General features: G+C 39.1%; 1 long non-coding RNA gene across 2 annotated transcripts in view; it reads left to right on the top strand.

Moving 5' to 3' along the window:
• LOC105717232 (uncharacterized) overlaps positions 1-21608 on the top strand; it is a 45700-nt gene that overhangs the window by 16334 nt on the left and 7758 nt on the right. Inside the window, exon 3 of one of the 2 annotated variants that reach the window (XR_010338404.1) lies at positions 1523-1580. This is a non-coding gene — a long non-coding RNA (uncharacterized LOC105717232). Of the gene's footprint in view, positions 1-1522; positions 1581-4679; positions 4762-21608 lie in introns of those variants that run through there. The other variant, XR_001107482.2, reaches the window with a different exon arrangement.

Raw genomic sequence — 21608 nt, 5'->3', positions numbered from 1 at the left:
TCTTAAGAAGAAAATTGGGGGAAGGGGAGAATGCACACACACACACACACACACACACACACACACACACACACACTCTCACAAAATAAAACATACTATGCCAAGCCCACACTGTAATTTATCAACTGGGAAGGAAATTGGCATGTCTTTTCCTGCTGATTTATTGGTTAATTCCAACAATTCATTGTAGAAAAGGCCACCAATGAATTACAGTGTGGGAAAAAATTAAGCGGAGCATTTAGAAAGGTGTTTCAGAATACAGCCTTTAGAAACAACTAACATAGCTATTTTATAGCCAGTCCCAAAGCAATTGGTGCATGTGAAATGCAGTATACAGTTACAGAAAATACACCAGAAAATGTCATGCATACTGCTTCCCATATTTAGAAGAATATGCCATGTCACATGAAAATTAGACTTCCCCTTTATCTTTAAGCTAGAATCAGATAACATTAGATCTCTCTTACTATTTGTTATAGAAATCATGTTGGAAAGGCAGTAAAAAACATGAACTATGTTAGCAAAGTCAATGATGGACACTCTGCTTTAGTGATAGAGACATTCATCTTTTAGCCTAAAGAGGATAGAAACTTTCATGGGGTGGAACAAAATGCTGAAATCTTGCATTACAAAAATCAGGATACCCCATCACTATCATGCATCCTGTGTCCCATCCCTAACCCCAAGGATCCAAGGCTAATAGGAGAAAGGAATTTCTCCACCAACATTCCATTTCTAATTTCTCAAATCTGGTTTAATCAGTCAGTTGCCCTCTTTGTTTTCAAAGGGGAGTCTCTTTAAAATGATTAAAGATCATTTAATAATTAAAGATGGTTAATTTTATGTGTCCACTTGGCTGGGTCTTAGTCCCCAGATATTTGGTTAAACATTATTCTAGATGCTTCTCTGAGGTTTTTCTTTGTTTTTGTTTGTTTCTTTTTTGGATGAGGTTTGTCTTTAAACTGGTAAATTCTGAATGAAGTAGATTACCCTCCATAGTGTGGATGGACCTCATCCGATCAGTTGAAGGGCCAAATAGAGCAAAAGACTGACCTCCCTGAGCAAGAGTGAATTCTGTGGCAGACTGCCTTTAGACTTCAACTGCAACATCAACTCTCCCCTGGGTCTCCCACGCGACAGCGTTTGAACTTGAACTGTAGCATTGGCTCTTCCTGGAACTCCAATCTGCCAGACCACTGCAGATTTTGGACTTGCCAGTCTCTATAAACCCATGAGCCAATTCCTTAAAATTAATGTCTCTCTCTAGACACACACATTTTATTGGTTCTGTTTCTCTGGGGAACCCTGACTAATACCATGCGCAAAGTAAATTGTTGTTTAAAACTGTAGAAATTGTGGATGTAATGTATACTGTTAATGTTGGAAGGCAGGAATAATACACTCTTCATAGTCTTCCTCTTGTTATTATACTTCAGTGGGAAAGGAGGATAAGAGCAAATGCATAGTGAGTACTTACTATGTGCCAGACATTATGCTTATTTATTTACTTGTTTATTTTTAGAGACACCATTGCCTCTTCACAATATCTCTCTGAAAAAGGTATCATCTCTAACCTATAGGTAAGAAAACGGGGACCCAAGGAGATTAAGCTACTTTCCAGTGGTCACATAGCTAGCGTGAAGCCTCTGTGGAGATGTCTGACTCCAAAGTCTATATATATTATGTTTATTTGAGTTAGTGCTTTCTCTATTCTTTATACCATTTTCTCATGTGACATGATAGATACTACTAGAAGCACATCTATATACTAAAGTGCTCCTTTGTAGAGTGAAAACCACCATTTTTTAGAGCTACTATGCACTAGGCACTGTGCCACTTTTCCTATATCCTCTCTAATCCTCATTTTAACCCTGTCAGCAAGGTAACAGTACTTCCATTTGACACCCAGGGATACTGAGGCTTAGATAAATTATATAACAAGCCCCAGGTTACACAGCCAAGCTGGGGTTCACCCCCAGGTTTATCTGATTCCAAATCCATCCTCTTAACTCCTACACTATGCCTCATGCTCGTTTTCTAAGAATTCCGTGTCAGTGTGTACCCATAAATCATAACCCTTGGTTTTCAGACAAAAGAGCTTCCATGTTGTTGATTTTTTTTTCTCACTAGCTCAAGGAAATAGCAGAAGGGTTGCTATGCTGCAGCATGCTATTTTCTGAATGGAAAAGAAAAAAAGAACAGAAGTGTTTCCTAAAGAAAGTACAGAATATGTGCTATAAATTCTAACGTGGTCTTTCTATTGACAGCAGAATCTAGGGTTGCCTGAGCCGCAACACTCTAGTTTATGTTGCAGCAGCGGAGACTTAACAGCAGGACTCCTTCAGTCTTTCTGGTTTGCTCCCACAAAGTTATCAATAAGCATCTTCCTTCTCTTTTTCTGTGCCTTTTGGTTGTGCTTACTTGGTCTAAAAACAAAGAGGGGGAAATAAGCACCTTGTTGCGGGGTTTCCCCTACTTGCCCTGTTTCCTAATCACACCAGGATGTCATTATCCAAAGGCACATACACGTCTAGAAAGAAAAGAGAAGTAGAATAAAACTTCAAGAAAAAGATACAAAAATGATGCTGCAATAAAGGTGAATTCCTGTGGATGGGTGAAATGTGGATACCCTTTCTGGATGTTTGTAAATGGACAGAAGAAACCTGTCTTGCCTCAGAAACTCAGAAGCAACGATGTGCTTCTTGATGTATATGCCTCTGTAGAATTCAGGAAGGTGAGCCCATTTTTTACTGAGGGAGAGTGACAGGAATCTATCAACCTGGCTTATCTTCCCACAATCACAGCAATTTATACTGTGCTTCTTGCAAGGTCACCTGCACCCGCAACCAAACAAAAGCACTCTCTCTGCCTTTGTTTCGAAGCAATCTAATGTGCTTACTGCAACTCAAGTTATCCAGGATATTTTTCAATTAATTTGCAGTCACTTAGACTTAGCATCGCACAAGCCTGGCATATACCACGTTTTTCATTGGCTGGAAACACCCAAGTGTCTCAAACTCTTTGTTTCAGAAGAACTGCTTTTCCTTTCTTTCTTTCTTTCTTTCTTTCTTTCTTTCTTTCTTTTTTTTTTTTTTGAGACAGAGTCCTGCTCTGTCACCAGGCTGGAGTGTAGTGGCATGATCTCAGCTCACCGCAACCTCTGCCTCCCAGGTTCAAGCAATTCTCCTGCCTCAGCCTCCTGAGTAGCTGGGAGTACAGACGTGCACCTCCACGCCCAGCTAATTTTTGTATTTTAGTAGAGATGAGATTTCACTATGTTGGCCAGGATGGCCTTGATCTCTTGACTTTGTAATCTGCCTGCCTTGGTGTCCCAAAGTGCTGGGATTACAGGAGTGAGCCACCACACCCGGCCCTTTTTCTTTTAAAGTCACTTCATTCAGCTTTTCCTTTTCTCTTGAGATAAGGAACTTGCCATGACAAAAAAAAAAGTTGTGCTTTCAAGAAGCAGCTTTCCATTCTGATAAGCTGCCTATATCTTTCTATTACTGCCTGAAATTGTCTGAAGCAATTAAAAGCATGGCTAATTCTTCTGAAAGGAGGTTGAAACCTCTGCAGTCAGAAGGAGACTCTTCTGATAGAGCATCAGGCACCAGAGTCTGGGTCTTCAACCCCTACTGGGAATGTGCAAAGACAGGGAATGAAATTTTTAGGTAAAAAATGCACTCGTGGACATTTATTACAAGAGAAGAGACTAGAATGCTTAGCAGTAGGGCCTTCCCTTCTCCACCCTTGTCTGTCTTCAGTGTTTTGCTCTCCACAAAATCTTTTTTTATTACTACTGGTTGCAGTGCCCCCCTGGCCTCCCTGTGCTGCTGGCTCCAGCTGTAGGGGCTTCTGCTCTGTTTTTCAAAGCGCTGAACTCATCTGATCATTTTCCATCTCATAGTGCAGATTCTCAGAGACTCGCAAATCCATCATCCTGTTCCCCTTCAGATTTATGGAGAAATGTGTCGTTGAAACACCTCCTTGCTGAGAGGCTTTTTCAATCTATTCGACGCACTGGGGCCACAAGAAAGGTTTTTCTTTTTCTCTTTTCCAGTCCCCATCCCCATCACTGTCCTGCCCCACTGTGCCCCTGTCCTCGCCACCCATTTCAACGTGGACTCACTTTCTCTGTGATTTTTTTCTGTTTTCTTCTCTCAGTAATTTGCGGGGAAGTGTAGCTGCGTGGTTTGGAGGCAGTATGGATGCTGATGTCAGACCCATCTGGATTCAAATCCTGGCTTCATGACTGAACTTCTGCCTCCTCCATCTCTCCATTTGTAACTGTTCCTCCTTCATAGCAAAGGTGCACTCAGATCTGTAAAGTGCTTAATACAGGACATCTGCATATATTTTTAACAAACACAAATGGTAGAAATTAGTCTTTACTCAGGCACTTTTCCTCTGATCTATTTTCTTCCTCTGTCTTTTGTTTTATTTGTGTTTTTGTGAAATCATAAGTTGCATGCCCTGTTAATTAAATTAAAATACCACCCGTGGGATGGATCCTAAAAATCTGAGAAACAAAGCACACTGTGCAATGTGTGAATTTTACAGGGGGGAAAGCTGACACCCCTGGACATACCATCAAGGTCAGAGCTAGAAGGTTTCTTCTCTTCTCTCCTAGGTATTGTCAGATGGAGGCAACAATAGGACAGACTGTTTTGGAGGGTCCGGGATTGGCAGACAAGTTGTTCATGTGGAATGCAACTGGTGCCACAGATCTGGATGAGCAATGAATCAAGTCCAGGGAGTTAGGTAGGCGGGGCTGGGGAAGGTGGGCAGCACTGGGAAGTGGGCAGCATCCGGGTGCTGAAGTTTAAGTCTTCCTTCCTTGGTGAAGGAAGCCAAGATGAGGATGCTGATTCCAGGGAGTTAGATGTTTGTTCTCATCTCTGTTATTTCCTTTGGGTTATGTGCAGTCCTAACTCCATATGTGACAACAATAGCCAAAAACTTCATTTTTACAAGCATACACAGATCTGCAGACAATCTATATGGCTAGTTAGATCCACCAGAAGCCCCATAGATGAGTTTTCAGTGTCTGTGGATGCTAGGTTAAGAACTCCATCTAAGTCTCAAGTAGTTACTTGTTTACTAGTTTTTCATAGACAGGTTAAAATATCCTGAAGACTTTCTAATGTCCTTTCACATTAATTTATACCAATCACACAACCTCTTCTCAGAAACATCAAAAAGATAAAAAGTATATTCTGGCTGAAGGAGAAATGTGTTTCCAGACAGCATACCATGCCCTATGCCTGTGCATGGCGTTTTTTCCTTGCTGAATTTAGATCAGGCTCAGTACCCTTTCCTCCAGGTATCCAGGTATTTTCCTACAAATTGATTTGAGTTGGCATGTGACTATGCTCACCTAAATTTAATTTGTTCTATTCCCAGCTTCTCATGGACCAAAGACTAGGCCATATGTCTAGTTCTACCAATGTATAATGATGTGTGAAGTGATGTGTGTCATTTTTGGGAAAAAGCAATTGAAAGCTGATGTGCTTCCCCCATCTACTCTTCCTTTATTGTGACAGTCTTAGAGGTCATGCATTTCAGGATGCATGGGTTAAAATGGAAGATAGCTGCTGTTCCTGAACCAAACTCAGTGTCTTTGCCCACATGCAATGGAAAGTCCAACACCAAAGTACCAGGTTTCTGTAGAAAGGCTTGTTGTGGGTTGACTGGCAAGGAGACAGGCGGCAGCACCCAAATCTGTCTCCCTGAGCTGGGTAGTGGCGCAGGTTTTGTACGTAGAGGGTAATGAGGCATGGTCTGATTGAATCCTGCAGTGAAGTGATGCTGGAAGGTGTGATCTGACTGGATCTTGCTAGAGGGTGATGCCAGGGTTCAATCTGATTGAATCATGGATCATATCAGCATGTGGTGTTCACTTCTTAACTCAATCCCTGTTCCTTGGTCCAAGTACCTAGGTTCCGCCCATGGCTGTGCACTTCACTCATCTGTGTATGCTCAGGTTACATAACTTGCAACCTGGGTTCCATGGCAACAGAAAAACAACTCACCATTTTATTACACAAAGTTGAACCAGATTAGGCTGGTTCTGCAGATACACTGCCTCATGTGTGCAAATATTTTACATGATACACCTCTATTGGGAAGCACCACTGAGGTTTAGGCTTTGTCTATTGGAGCAGAAGAATCAGACATAATCTGATGAGTAAAACTCGTAAGATAAACCTTCTTTGCTATTCCTCCTGGTTATTAAAAAGGTAAAGCAGCAAGCTTTAATTAACATGGTCAGCTGTGGGTAAACAGAGTTAGCTTCCTGGATCCAGAGTACCAAGGACCAGACTCAGGTCTGGAGGTATCCTGTGTCCATCCATACTTGAAGTTCTGACTGCTTCCCTTGATGGATCCCTCTCTTTATTTCAATAGGACTAATTTTCATAGATGAAGAAATGAGGCCCTATAAGCTAAAATGGCTTGCCCAAGTTTATATAGGTTGTGTATTAGTGGGTGAGCTAGAACCATAAGGCAGATCTCCTGACTCCTGACCCAGGAATTCTTCCTTCTCCCTGCTGTTCCATTTCCCTGCCTCCCGCCTTCCTCCACATTGATGACTGGGGAGCCATGGGGGTTCCAGCCATAGATTTGCTTCCCTTGATAGTATGGAATAACCAGCAAGGTAACCACAGTGCACACACTCTAAATTACAAGACCATTAGTCTTAGGAATTATCTTTAAATCTGCAAACTCTGCCTCCTAAGAAGGCCTCCTTGTTTTTTAATCCTACCCTAAACTAGTCATTGAGTTTAGCAAGCAAAGATCTTCATTGTAGCGTCAGACATGACTTTCTCTCCTTCTTGATTGACTGATTAATTAGTTATGTGTACTTGGGTCCAGCAGGGAGCCCAGTGACAGCTGTGACATGAAAATTACCAGAAAGTTACAAAAATATGTAGCAGTGTTGACTTGCTGAAATGTGGAACCAGGGATTGATTGGAAACAGACACGTATAACGATCACATCTTGAAATTACCTGTCACTACAGAGGCCTTGAGAAGAATCCTTTTGATTAGGATAAATTAATTCAGTTCCTATCTAATCACCTGCAAAGAAACTAGTGAATATTCTCTATTCTTATTTCAACTTTTTTTTTTTTTTTTGGTCTGGAATCCAAGAGTTTAAAACAACAACACCTATAGAGACAAAATGATTTTGAAAAAACTCAAAACCAAGTCACACCATTCCCTGCTTAAAAATCCTCCAATGGTGTCCCATTGCTCTTAGAAATAAGACAAACTGCTCAACATGGCCTTTAAGGCCCCATCCTGTTAGCCTTCAGCTTCCCCTCAGCCTCGTCATGTATACCCTGTCCTGCCCTCTGGCCACACTGATCCCTTCAGTTCTCACCACAGCCCCCACTCACCACAGGGCCTTGGCACATGCTCTTTCCCCTTTCTCTCCCTTATCAACTCTCTTATTCTTCAGGTCTTATCTCATGTCACTGCATCCGGAATGCCTTCCCTTATCTCCTAATAGATCATATCTCTCTATTAAAGACTCTCTTGGTATCATGTGCCTCCCTTCATGGCACTGTGACAGCTATAATTTTGCTCTGTGTGTGTGTGTGTGTGTGCGCGCGCGCGCACGCGCGTTCAATTAGAGAATAAAATTTTCTTCCCCCTAATTAGAAAGTTAAGTTCCATGAGGACTGTGCCTTGCCTCTGTTTGCTGCTGCTTTCAATATTTTCCTCAGTAGTGTGTTCCCCTGGCACAGAGCAGGCCCTCAATTTATATCTGATGAATAAATGAATGAATAACTAATTGACTCAGATCTATCGTCTGGTATAAATTTAGTAGAAATCACAACCAGGCATTTTTCTTGAACACTTTGAACAAAGACATGTATAAGCAGACAAGAATCTTAAAAGAATCCAAAGCTTAGTATGATTTCTAAGCAGCATATTTCCTGATGCACAAATAAAACAGTAGCTGAAAATTCCATCCTTCAGATTTCACTAGTGTGATTCTCAGATGGTTTAGCAAACCTGGGGCATTCATAATTCAGAAGAATCTGAAAGTTGTCTGGTACCTTGCATGCTCAATAAAAGGATCACTTTTATGCTTGACAATTTCTTCTGACTGCAATACTGCTATGAGCAAAAGGACACATATATTAATAATGTTCAGTTGCATCAGTCAGGCTCCCAGCAGGAAGCACTTGGCTCTCTCAAAAGGGATTAACTAGAGAACACTTAATGAAGATACAATTGAGAGAGATGTGGGCAGACTTCAGGGAACCAACAAAGCATGGTGAAGCACCCAGGAATTAGCAACAGTTGGGAGCTGTTACTATCCCAGGGCCCAGAAAAGCAAAAGAAGGGAATGGTGTTAGAGAAATCTGATGAAAATGCGTGCTCTAGAGAGAGGCTGCCTATCAGGAGCTGCTGCCATTCCAACTGTAGCCGTAGAAGGAGGCAGCCACTACCCGATCCCTAAAAGGAGCAGCAGAGGCAGGGAGGAATAAATCCTGGGACTTCTGTCTCTTCCTGCCCTACAATCTACTGGCAAACCCAACTGGGAGCTAGAGGTGAGGGAGTTGGGGACTGCAGTCAATAGAGGTCAGCTTCTGTGAGCCCCAGCAAGGCAGAGAAGTATGAGAATGGATTTATGAAGGGATAAGGAGGGCAAATAGAAAATGACTAGCATGCCTTTTATTTATAGAACATTTATTATGTGCCACTGTTTTAAATTCTACGTATATTAATTCAGGCAATCTTCACTACAACCTCATGGGGTAAGCGCCAATATTTTCCCCTTATTATAGAAGAGGAAACTGAAACATAAAGAGGTTAACTAACTCGCCCAAAGCCACATAGCTTGTTAGTTGGTGATGAAACTAAAATTTAAACCCAAGCATTCTGACTCCAAAGCTATTCACTTCACCAGCATGTGAGACTTCAGAAGAGGAATTCTAATTTGGGGGTGAAGATTTAAGGCTGTGCTTGTGCCAGGAACAAATCACCAGTGTAGGAGGCATGGAAGAAACAGACTCAAACTTTTTCTCAGTACTAGAATAAATACAAACTCATTCTTTAGAGTTTGGAAAAAAATCACAATTTATTATTATACATCAGCAATTTAGTAAATTGATGTTTGGAGTTACTAACTACTAACTGTAGTGGCCATACTCAAATATATGAACACTGATTAGGCAGGATGATGAAGGATGTAACTGAAGCTTAACTCAGAAAGAAAAATATCTGCAAGTGTGTCAGCACCATCTAACCAAATATTAATATTAGAGATGGAGTTAAGGAATTTTAAATAGAAGGAGAGAACATATCCAAGGTTTGTAAGTCTCATATTCATCCCTTTGCTCCACTACTTTGATATTCTATCTAAAAATGAGTAACACTGCTAATATCTGATATAAGTTTGAGAGTTGAAAGTCTGAAAACAAAATAACATCAATCATATCTTGTTGCTATATTAAATAACTTACTGTTTTTAGTTATTTTGGCTGTAATTCTAGAAAATACAGATACACAAAAGGAAGAAAATAAAAATAATTGTACCACTTAGGGAAAAAAAAAAAAACTGCAGTTGGAATGTCATCCTAGTCTTTTTTGTTTGTATCTCTGTATATTTACAAAGTTGAGATCATACTGAATGTATTGTTTGAAATTTTATTTTACCTATAGTGAAATGAAATTTCCACGTCTTTTTTCCTTATGTTGTTACCAATAATAAGATTTTCTTTTATAGAGATAAACCACATTTTATCTACTCAGCCCTCTACTGCTGGACATTTAGGTCGCTTTCAGTTTTTATTGTCAACAGCATGCTCACAACCAAACATTTGTATATATACTTGTAGAGAAAATAACCATGAATTATATTTACTTTTTCTATTTGAACATTCCAGACACCCCTTACCAAAAGACAGGGATTTTCTTTAATATTTGGATGTCTTACATAGTTAGGTTTGGAGGATGGCAAGCCTGAGAGAATTTGATGAAATTGACCCAGCTCACTAATATACATTAGAAGCTTTAGTATATGCTCTAAAATCTGGTTAAAAATATCGATTTCATTCTTAGTTAACTGAAGTTCATACTGGATAATTTTCTGAAAGACCCTAAAATATTGTTTAAAAAAAGCTCAGGTCAGAATCATCTTTCTGCTAGAAAAAAAAAAAAAACAAAACTATGCATGGTAGACTGAGCATTTTCAGTTAAAGAAGTGTGGCTAACGAAAGCAGACCTCTCTGTTTCATTTGCCACACAATGCAGTAGCTAGCTGTATTAGGATGCCAAAAAAAAAGGGTGGGGGGGGGGTGGCTCACAGACCTATAAGTCTATAAAAAGAATGTATCATGTACTGTGGTGGCTCCTATCTGAAGTCCTGAAGGCATTTTTAGATGCTTGAGCAGTTCAGTCATAAGATGAAAGGACTTTGATCTTTCCTGCTAACTTAGCATGAAAAGAAATTTAAAAACTTGGCCCTTTATGATAATAGTATTATTTCTAAGCAAATGCACTGGCAAAATTCAGAGACACTCCAGCATTCTAAATCATAAAGTAAAATATATGGGTGGCAGCGGGAGGGGGAAGAGATCTAATTTCTCAATCGAAGGGAGAGACATCCAATTATCAAGGCGAAGGATACGTCCCCATTTGGTATAAACACTGAGAAAACGTGTCCCTCCCAGATCTTGCTACAGGTTTCCTGTTTGTGGAACAGGGCTTGAGCTGTCTGTATGCTACTAATTACTACATTTTTATTCTATTTCCTCATTTCAAAGACTCTTTGTCAAAGTCTTTTAGAAAACTTTTGCTGATCTAGCAACTATTTAATATACAGAATGAGAAACATGTCTTCCTTCGAGAAAAGTAAAATAATAAAAACCTACTGTGTGCTAGCTTTTGTATGAATCATGTCCTTAAACCTAAAAGGACAAAAGGAGGGAGAATTGTCTGAGAATCCCAGAGTTAAAACACATCTGCCAGATCACACAGCTCGAAAGTGGCAGGCTGGGTTTTTAATAAAGTCTATCTGACCCTAAAGCTCATGATATTTTGAATATAGTAGGTATACCAATAGTAACATATGTAAGTGTACACCATATTGTAATATACTATTGTCTCAGACATTTGATCTTTGTTTGGCTGTTGCGCATTCAATCATACTCCTCCCCAGTTTCCTTTTGGGTGGAAGTCCTCTTTGAGTGTCGGTTTAATGGGGAGGCAGTTCTTATTAACTCCCACTGTAGAAGTCTAGGAGGTCATATTCCTTTTCAGCCCCCCAGTACAACTGGGAAACAGTGACCAAGGTGCCGTTGTGATTCTTATTCTCAGAACTTTGGTGCTTCAGTGATTCAGTCAGAGGTAACAGTTCAGAGGTTGTGTGCATCACAGCAGTAGGTGTGACTTGGGGACCAGTCATTTCCTTCGATAAGACATAGAATTTCCTCTCCAGCCCCTGAGTCACTTCACGTTGGTGTATTTTCTATGCTAAGTCCTCCAGCCTGCCATTGATTCTGTGACTTACCCTTCCTTCCAATAAATCCTCTTTTGCTAAGTAGCCAGCATTGGTTTCTAAGGTTTCCAACCAAGAGTCTCAAGAGATATGAGTTTTTTTTAGAATCAGTAACAGGCCAGAAAATAACAAAGAACCTTTACAAGGCACTGAAATCTATAACATAGTTTCAAGGGACCCTCTGCTAATTATTTCTGGGCTATTAACAGCAATATATTCATTCAGATCAATAAGAAGTAGACAAATTATTAGGGCCAAGTATGGTGTTAGTGATTACCTTCACACTTTAACCCATACTACTGGGGCTGTCCCCCTTGACCACTTAGAATATTACAACTTTAAGGGACCCTGGTGATCATCTAGAATAACACCCTCAGTTCCCTTTTATGAGGCCACTCCCTCATCAGCTGTAAGAAGGATATCACATTCTCTTTACCCTTTGGACTTCAATATTCACAGTGTCACTCTTAAGGCTTCCATTGCCCCTTTTGAACATTAGCCCAAAGTTATTATGCTTAATGCACAGTTGCTTAATGCATAGAGAATGACAAAAGGGTCACAGAGGGAAATCTATGCTTCTCATTTATTTTGTTTTGTGAGATTTTACTTTCAAGTGGCCTTTCCTGATAAGTCTGAGGAAATTTCTTTAAAAATAATAATGAAAGGAGGGGAGGAATATGTCATCAAGAAAAAAAAACTGAAATGAAATCTGCAAATAATTTAAATGATTTAGAATGGCAAAAGATAACTAACTGAAAAACAGAGAAAACAGCAACAGTTCATAATTCTACCTGGCAGCCTAAGGCAGCCTGAAATATGGGTCTGACAAGCTGTCACAGAGACTGATACTCTTGGGAATGCCTTATTAGGGGTTTACTATGAAATGATTATATGCTCCAGTTAAACAGTCTGCATGTGTCCGCAGACTGTGATGGCAGGTGCACACTCAGGAGCCAGGCATGCTGGGAATGGGAGAGCCAAAGTTTCTGTTGGCAACAGCAAAAGCACCAGGACTGACCAGGAGAGGCTGGTTGAGATTTGGCAGCTGGTACTCATAAAAGCAGTTGAACAGTTTGAAACACAGTGTCCAAAGGATATTGTAAGCTTAGAAGCAGCTAGGGAACTGTTTGAGGGAGGCCAGAGTTGAAACTCAGGAAGGAAGTTGTAACTGCCAGTGAAGAGAGAATTCTTCCCTGGTACTTGAGATTGTAGAGAATGCAGAAGGATTCCACTCTCAGGCTGAGGGTCTACGAAGGAGTAAGTTAGCAGGCCATCAGGGACCCAGACAATCAGATGAGATCCACGCCAGAGTTTTTGTCTTAGAGACAGATGGGGTGGTAAGGACTGTAGGCCACTGGATTCAAACTCCATATTGGCCAGTGATAAGGTGACTGACTTTGGTACTACTTAATCCCTTTAAACAAGTGTCCTCTTCTGTAAAATGAGTAATAACAACAGTACTTACCTCATAGGGTGTTATGAGGATTAAATGAAAGAAGTATTTAAGATATTGAGTCCACAGTAAGTGTTTAAGAAATGTTAGCTATCCTATTAGTGGAGAAGACTATGGAAAGGGGGATAATTGTAAGTGCTTACGTCTAGTCTTGAAGGAGGAAATGTTATAACTCAGAGGCTTTAAAGACATTTTGGGTTATCTGTGCTATGATAGCTAATGAGCTTGATTGACCATATAATCCAATTCTAAAGCCTCAGGCTGTATATACTTCCTGCTCTACTTGTAATTAACCCAGACATTGGAAAAAACCTGAGGCTGCTGCAGAAGGAGACAAACAAGTCAAAAGCAGACCCCAAGTCAGGGCTCTGTGTTGTGCCACTATCATTTTTTCTCTTTGGAGATAAAGGTAGCTTTGATCTGATTATTTCAAATGTGTAACCATACTAATACCTCACCTGCCACAATTAGTTCTAATATTTTATTTATGTACTATAATTCATATCTAATTTTAACACATGATCATGTTAGACAAATAAATGTCACCTTCCTTACCAATGTGATACTGGTGGGCAATGGGTTAAAATTTCTCATCTGATTTGTTGACTGAGCTAGGTGAACTTGATTAGGCAATTTGTTAGGAGAGCTGAAATTTAGTCAGGAACACTCTCTTGGCTTAGAGTTTGCATTTGTTTTTTCTTTTATCTTTTCCCCAGTCATAAATCTTGGATGGGAAAGAAAGTGAAAAGGGAATGAGGAAAAAGCAAAAAAGGAATCATGCAAAGGGATGTCTCACTGCCCATGCATCCATCCTCTGAGCTGGGCAGCGGAGATTACAAATCAATCATACTGCACAAATAAAAGTCTCTCACAGATTCCACAATTCCACAAAGGAAACCATTTCAGAAGATATTCTTAAGGTTCTGTTTTCCACAAACACAGCTGGTCCAGCATGAATGGGCTCTACTGAGATTAACATGGCATTCTGATTTGGGAATCAATGAAACACAATGGAAAGTATAACAATTTCCATTTATGGTGTTAGATGAAAATGGCAGAGCTGAGAGTCAGAATTCTGAAGAATCCTTAGTCTACGTGACTTGTTGCCACTCTGGGCCTCAGCATCATGATACGTAAAATCAAAGAGTCAGCATGGACAGCAAGTGGTCTCTGAATCCTTTCAGGCTATTATTTCACCTAATTTGAATATTATTTTACCTGATATTTTTTATCTTTCCCATTCAAAGTAGATGTGTCCTTTTAGTTAAGGTGTAAGCAGTATGTGGTTGGATTTAATTCTGCTTAGTCTGACCATTTTGGTTTTTAAGTTGTCATATTTAAAACACACTTAATTTGGGGGTTTATATTTATTTATTGTCTGTTTGTCTAACTTGTTATTTTCTTTCTCCTCTTCTTTCTTAGCTTCTTTTGGGCAAATCCAGTGTTTGTAGTCTATGTATTGAAGCAGGCTAGTTATACTTCAGTTAGTTAGAACCTTGGTAGTTACATGTTCTTTTAGTAACATACAACCTTGATTTATATAAAAATGAGTACTTTTAGCCATTCACAGATAACACAAGGACTTTGGAATACTTTAACTCCACTTACTCACTTTGGGCTTTTCTGTTATTGTTATTATACATTTTAATTCTGTGTATTTTAAGCCCCTCAAAGGAATATTTATTGTTTTGTATGTTCAATACTCATTTATATTTCTCTAATTGTTTAACCTTCAGTTAGTGCTTCATTCTTTCTTATATTTTCATGTTTCCTTCTGGGATCATTTTCCATCTGTCCATTGGTATTTCTTTCAGTCTCCTAATGATGAATTCACTCACTCTTTGCCTGTCCAAAAACATCTGTATTTGACCTTCAGTGTCTAAAGATAGTTTTGCTGAATATAAAATTGTGTTCACATTTTTCTTTTAGTACTTTAAAGATGTTTTTCCACTGTCTTCTGACTTCCATCATTTCTATCAAGAAGTCAACTGTAAATTTTAATGTTTGTATTTTAAAGTCAATACATTAAAAAATTATCCAGCTGCTTTTTTCTTATTTGTTTTCTTTCAGAAACATTATTATTCTGAGCTTAAGTGAAGAGTTTTTTGTTGTTGTTGTTGTTGTTGTTTGCTTTTGGTTTATATTTTGTGTTTCCTTGTTTGGTTGGTTGGGTTTTTTGTTTGTATGCTCTTTTGAAGTTCATAGAGATTCTTGTGGCTGATATATTTGTCAGTCTTGGGAAATTTTTACTATTATCCTTTCTAATATTTTTGTATTTTATTTTTCTCTGACCTTTTCACTATGTCCCATATGTCTCTGTGATCTTTCCTATTTTCTATCATTTTTGATCTCTGTGCTTTGGCCTGGATATTTTCTACCAATTTACCTTCCAATTTAGTAATCAACTTTTCTGCTATGTCTGACCTGCTGGTAAACACATCTATTGAGTCTTAATTTCAAGCTTCAGCTATTATGACTTATATCTATAACTTCTATTTTGTTTTCAAAATAAATGCCAAGTATCTAGTGAAATTTTCCATATTAACAGCTATTTTCTTGAACATATTAAGTCTGGCTACATTAAAGTCTATCCCTACTAACACTAAGAAATGAGTCATCTGCAGGTCTGTTTCTGTTGTCATTTTTTCTCTTGGTTCTCTTTCTTGACATACCTGGATGTATTTTTTATTAACAGCCAGATATTGCTAATAATAAGAATATCATCCTACACAGAGTTGATATTATCCTTGGTAAGCAAATAGAATGGTAGCAGTCTCCTTTAAGCCACATGGACACTGAGCTAATTCACAGATGGATTATAGTTTTCCAAAATTCGGTATCTAGTTTGTCCATGCTCCTAGAGTGTCATCCTCAGGGTTTTCCAACCAATACTCTGATGTATTTAGTAGGGGCCTTCCCTGAAGTGGGTCGCAAGTACTCAAGTGTCACTTTTTCTTCGTCTTCCCAGCACCAAGAGAAAATAGAAAATTTTGCTTTATCATATGATTCTTATTTTACTTTTCTATAGAATCAGCAAATGTCTTAAGGGAAAGCAGGCAGAGAGCTGGGCTTACTTCTCTGGGTCTTTTTTATAACCAGATTGGTGACCCTCCACCTCACCAACCCCATCACCAAATTCTGGTTATCATAGCAGTTCCAAACTCTAATTTTTGGCTCTGTAGCCCTGTGAGATTGCCAAATTTTCCACTGGATTCTGTACCTTTTAACAGAAGTTATATGCCCTGGCCCTCTGAGTGAATCCTTGGCTTCCCATTCAAAAATCAACCAATGCCCTGAAAAAAAAAAAGTGATTATAAAATGTAAGTACATCTCTCTGTGATTTTATTCTCACTGGAATCTTAGCATTTCAAGTATTATTTACATCAGTAGTTTTTTGATGGTTTCCTCTTCTTTAAAAAAAATACTCTGGTTTTTATGGTCATTCTCAGAAAATATAGTGGTGGTAACACATGACTATAAATTCTTTTTCATCCCCATCCTTTTGAGAGGTGAGATCTTTGACCCCTATCCTTACTTTTGGGCAGACTTAGAACTACTTCAACTAATGGATTACAGCAAAATTCATAAATGGCCATTCAATGTCTGCCTTATGCTGCTGGAACACTTGCTCTTAAAGCCATAAAAAATCATCTTGAAAGTCTACTTGGAGACTGCCATACTGAATTGACCACAGAAGTGGTCTTTTGAAAAGTTCCATCTGAGTCTGTTCTTTAGAGATCCCTTCCAAGTTCCATATATACAAAAGAAAAAGCATCTTGGAAGTCAATCCTTCAGCCTCAGCTCTTCTTGCTCTCCAGCTGTTTGAGCAATCCTAGCTGAGGCTCAAGGAGACATCAAAGAGTAGAGAAGAGCCATTTCCACTGTGTCTTTTCTGAATTCCTGATCCACAGAGTTCATGGACATTATAAAATGGTTGCTTTTTTATGCCACTAAGTTTTGGGGTGATTTGTGCTACAACAGATAAGTGAAATAGCCCTAGCTATTCTAACGGAGCCAGATATAGAAGTCACCTATAATTAACTTGATTTTTTTTATTATAAGAGAAAAGAATGGAACAAGAATAGGATTGCAAATAGATGCAGAAAATATTTCATAGACATGTCTGGTTAAACCTAGGAAATTAGAAAAATGGGATTTCTTTTTTTCTTTTTGCGTGTCATCCTCTTTGATATACTAATTTTCCCACTGCCTCCACCTTGGATTAGCACTTCGTCAAGACTTATACTCTTTGTGAATTACACAGGTCTTTAACTTCCTCTCCCTTCATTCTGTTACATGGTCTGGTGAAAACATACCACCTTTGCTCCCATTGCTTCAGAACTGTACTCTCTGCTTTCCAGCTGTTAAACCAACCATGAATTAGAGGAATCTATGAATCATGTAATCTTCAGTCGACATAAAAAATGATCTAGTCTAACTGCTAATCCTAATAACAGTTGATCAGGAAATAAACATACCACTAACTATCCTATAGTGTTATATGAGATTAAAATGCACAAAGAACAATGCATTGAAAAGGAGGAAATTATCCTAGTTAAGTATATGGGAATATTCTGGGTAAGTCCCACAGACAAAATGACAACATCTCTCAGCTGTGCTTTTTCCTCAGTTGATGTAGTTTCCAGGTTCTTCCGCATTCTCATTGCCACCCTTCATCTGGACACTATCTAGTTTTTCAGTATCTTTGGAAACATAATTCCCTTAATATTAATTAAATAATCTACAGGTCAAGGGATGGTCACAACCCTTAACCTGAAGGTGATACCTCTTTATGAAACCTAAGATTTCATCAGCATTTTTATCAGCAAGGTCATAATATTGGATCCATATACAGCTTAATGTGTATTAAAATCTCCAGAATTTTTTCCACATGAGTTATTTTGAAATAAGATTTTTGTCCTGTTCATATTTTGAATCTGCATTCTCAAGACTTTAATTCTTCATTTGAATCCAGTGTTTTAGCCCCTAGAGACTTTTGTTGGTGGGGGAAGAGACAGGATGGGAAGGTCTGGTCTCAGATTCTGACAAATGAGCTAGCTCTTCTAGGTCTGTGTCTGCTGCAAATTTAATGAGCAAAACTTGTGTGTCTTTCTCCTAGGTGGTGATTAAAAATATTGACCAAGACAGAGTCATGTAATCTGGGCTTGGACAATCATATATTAATACATTTCTCCTATTAAGTGACTTACTTGCATTTTAACTGTGGTCTTCTGAAGAATAGATATCTTTACCCAAATAAATGATGAAGATGATAGGAATATTAGGCATCACAGAAGTCCACTTTGGGAGATTATCATTAGACATGGGGTCCTTCTATGCATCTCAGATCAGACTATTTGGAAAGACTGTTTATTCTATTTTGAGGCCTCTCTTTCATAAACTTTCCTGCACACATAAATCACCTGGAGAGGTTTTAAATATACAGATACCTGGGACCCACTCCCAGAGTGGTGCCACCTACATTTTGAAAGTTTGTGAAGCTACCCAGGTGATTCTAATGTGCAGTCAAAATAGCCACTGCTTTTCTAGAAACTCATCAACTGTAGAAGAAAGAGCATAAGGTTAGAGGTCAAAGTGGGATAGACACCAGCTCTGTCATGTAATAGTTTTGTGATTTGGACAAATTGCTTAATCTCTGAGCTTCTGCTTTCTTATCTATAAAATTAGGGCTAAGAATGACCTACAATGTGAGGTTTGGGGAGGGGTTTAAAGGGAGATCATATACATTATCTCTGTTCATAGGAGGAGAATAGTGACTGTCATCTCTTTCCTCTGTCTTTCCAAAAGTCCCCTAAGTTAAGCTATAGAACAAGGTCAGCAATAGCTGAAGGGCAGATTTGACACATGAGCTCTCATCTCTGGTGTTCCTTCCAGGATCAGATAACCTCACCTTTGGTGACCTGTGGCTGAACTTTTCTGCTTCATAGAATGATTTATACATCATTTAAATGCACAAATGTAGCTTAGCTGGGAAATAAAACATATATTTGACTTTAAATTGCCAAATAGAAAAGCAATGTTTCATTTTCCAACTGTGGCCACAGAAGAATGTGTAACTGCTCAAGTTTCATCAATAAGCCTTTCAAATGTTCCCCTGTATTCTCAGCTTCTCATGTAAGACAACTTTTCATTAATATAGGACTTTTTTGGGATGGAACTCAGCAAGAAAAATAAATACTAGATCTTTTTTTTAGCTATTCTTTTTGGAAAATCCTACCTAAAATACTAGCTAGGTAAAATGAAAGTTTTTTTTTTGTTGTTTTTTTTTTTGAGATGGAGTTTCGCTCTTGTTACCCAGGCTGGAGTGCAATGGCACGATCTTGGCTCACCACAACCTCTGCCTCCTGAGTTCAGGCAATTCTCCTATCTCAGCCTCCTGAGTAGCTGGGATTACAGGCACGCACCACCATGCCCAGCTAATTTTTTGTATTTTTAGTAGAGACGGGGTTTCACCATGTTGACCAGGATGGTCTCGATCTCTTGACCTCGTGATCCACCCGCCTCGGCCTCCCAAAGTGCTGGGATTACAGGTGTGAGCCACCGCACCCGGCTGGTAAAATGAAAGTTTTTAATGTCTGAACTATCAATTGATGGTTTAAAAGAACTTTTTAATTGGAGCGATGTTCAGTATGTGTAATAAAAATTCATGTGTTGTTTTCCAAATGTAAAAATATTTATCAAGAAATCCGAGTATCCGATATTGAAATATCACTAAAATTTTAATGTCTTGCAAGACTATTGTTCCATTTTCATTCTGCTTCCAGCCCAAAGGTGCAACAGTAATTTTTAAAATAATGTGAACAAGCAATCTTGAGTTTATCTCATCTCATCTTCTTTCCAGTCTTTTCTCCATGCTTCTCATCTCATTTACTCTAAAAACATTTATTGAGATGCTAGTGTTCATTAGGCATTATGAATATCAAGACGAATAAAATAAGTGATCTCAGACTTTGCAGAACTCACAATCTAACATAAAAAAACCCAACACAGTTAATGACAAATGAATAAGGTGTGTAGTCTAATTAGCAGTATTGTACCAAAGACAGTTTCCTAGTTTTGATTTTGTAGTATAGTCATGTAAGAGGTCCACATTGGAGGAAGCTGGGAGAAGGGCACACAATACTATTTTTGTAACTTTTGGTATAACCAGAATAGTTTAAAAATAATAAAGTTTTAAAAAATCTAATATATTAGAAGAAGTACTAATGTAGGACAGGTTTTTCTGGATAACTGAATAAGGAGACATGGTATAAGGGAATAAGGGAAGGCTTCTCAGAGAAAACGGCATAAAATCTGCCTCTGAAGAGGCAATTCAAAATGTCCATGGTGTTTTAGTTGCCTTTGGCTTCTGTAACAACTTTCTACAATCTTGGTGGCTTAAAATAATACAGATTTATTCAGTCACAGTTCTGGAGGCCAGAGGTTCAAACACTAGATTACTGGCTGGTTCCTTCTGGATGCTCTAGGGGAGAAACAGTTTACTTGTCTTTTCCAACTTCAGGAGGTTTTCCACATTCCTCAGCTTGTGACCCCTCCTTCCAATCACTCCAGCCTCTTGTTTACATTATCACATTTCCTACCTCTTCTTTTACAGTCAAATCTCCTCTGCTTTCTTCGTATAAAGACTAATGTGATTACATTTAAGGCCCACCTGGATTATCCCAGATGATTTCTCCTTCTTAAAATCCTTAACTTGGCTGGGGAGGTGGCTCACACCTGTAATCCCAGCACTTTGGGAGGCCAAGGCAGGCGAATCACCTGAGGTCAGAAGTTCAAGACCAGCCTGACCAACATGGAGAAACCCCATCTCTACTAAAAATACACAATTAGCAAGGTGTAGTGGCGCATGCCTGTAATCCTAGCTACTCAGGAGGCTGAGGCAGGAGAATTACTTGAAACCGGAAGGCGGACGTTGCAGTGAGCCGAGATCGCTCCATTGCACTTCAGCCTGGGCAACAAGAGCAAAACTCCAACTCAAAAGAAAAAATAAAAAGATCCTTAACTGACTGACACTGCAAAGTCCCTTTTGCCATCTAAGTTAACACTCACAGGTTCCAATAATTAGGACCTGGATATCTTGGGGGTGTCTATTTAGCCTAACATATCTGCAAGGGCATTGTTCCCAGAGGTTTCCAGTTGTGAAAAACAACTTGCACAATTGAGGGATGGTGAATCATTGGTCATATCTGGGGTACAGGGAAGGGAAGTAATGGGATATACGGTCAGCAAGAACAACGTATCACAGACCGGGTGGATTAAACAGCAGAGGTTTATTTCTCACAGTTCTGAAGTCTAGAAGTCCAAGATCAAACTGTTAGCAGGTTAGTTTCTCCACAAGCCTCACTCCTGAACTCACAGTTTTCCGTCTTCTCTCCATGTCCTCACATGGCCCTTTCGTGGTATTTGCACCTCCCTGGCATCTCTTTGACTTCTTATAAGGACACCAGTCATATCAGATGAGGGCCCACTCCTACGACTTCATTCAATCCTATCTCAATCGTCACCTTCTGAGATTCCAGGAGCTAGAACTTCCAACATACATATTTGAAGGGGACAAAATTCAATCCCTAATAATTGGGATCAAGTTTTGAGTAACTTTGTGACCTGGCTAATGACCTTG

This window comes from Aotus nancymaae, unplaced genomic scaffold (genome assembly GCF_030222135.1).
Source record: "Aotus nancymaae isolate 86718 unplaced genomic scaffold, 86718_ANA_hifiasm-v0.15.2.pri h1tg000059l, whole genome shotgun sequence".
Classification (NCBI taxonomy): Eukaryota; Metazoa; Chordata; class Mammalia; order Primates; family Aotidae; genus Aotus; species Aotus nancymaae.
Note: the sequence above shows the minus strand (reverse complement) of the source record. Positions and strands in the feature narration are given on the sequence as shown.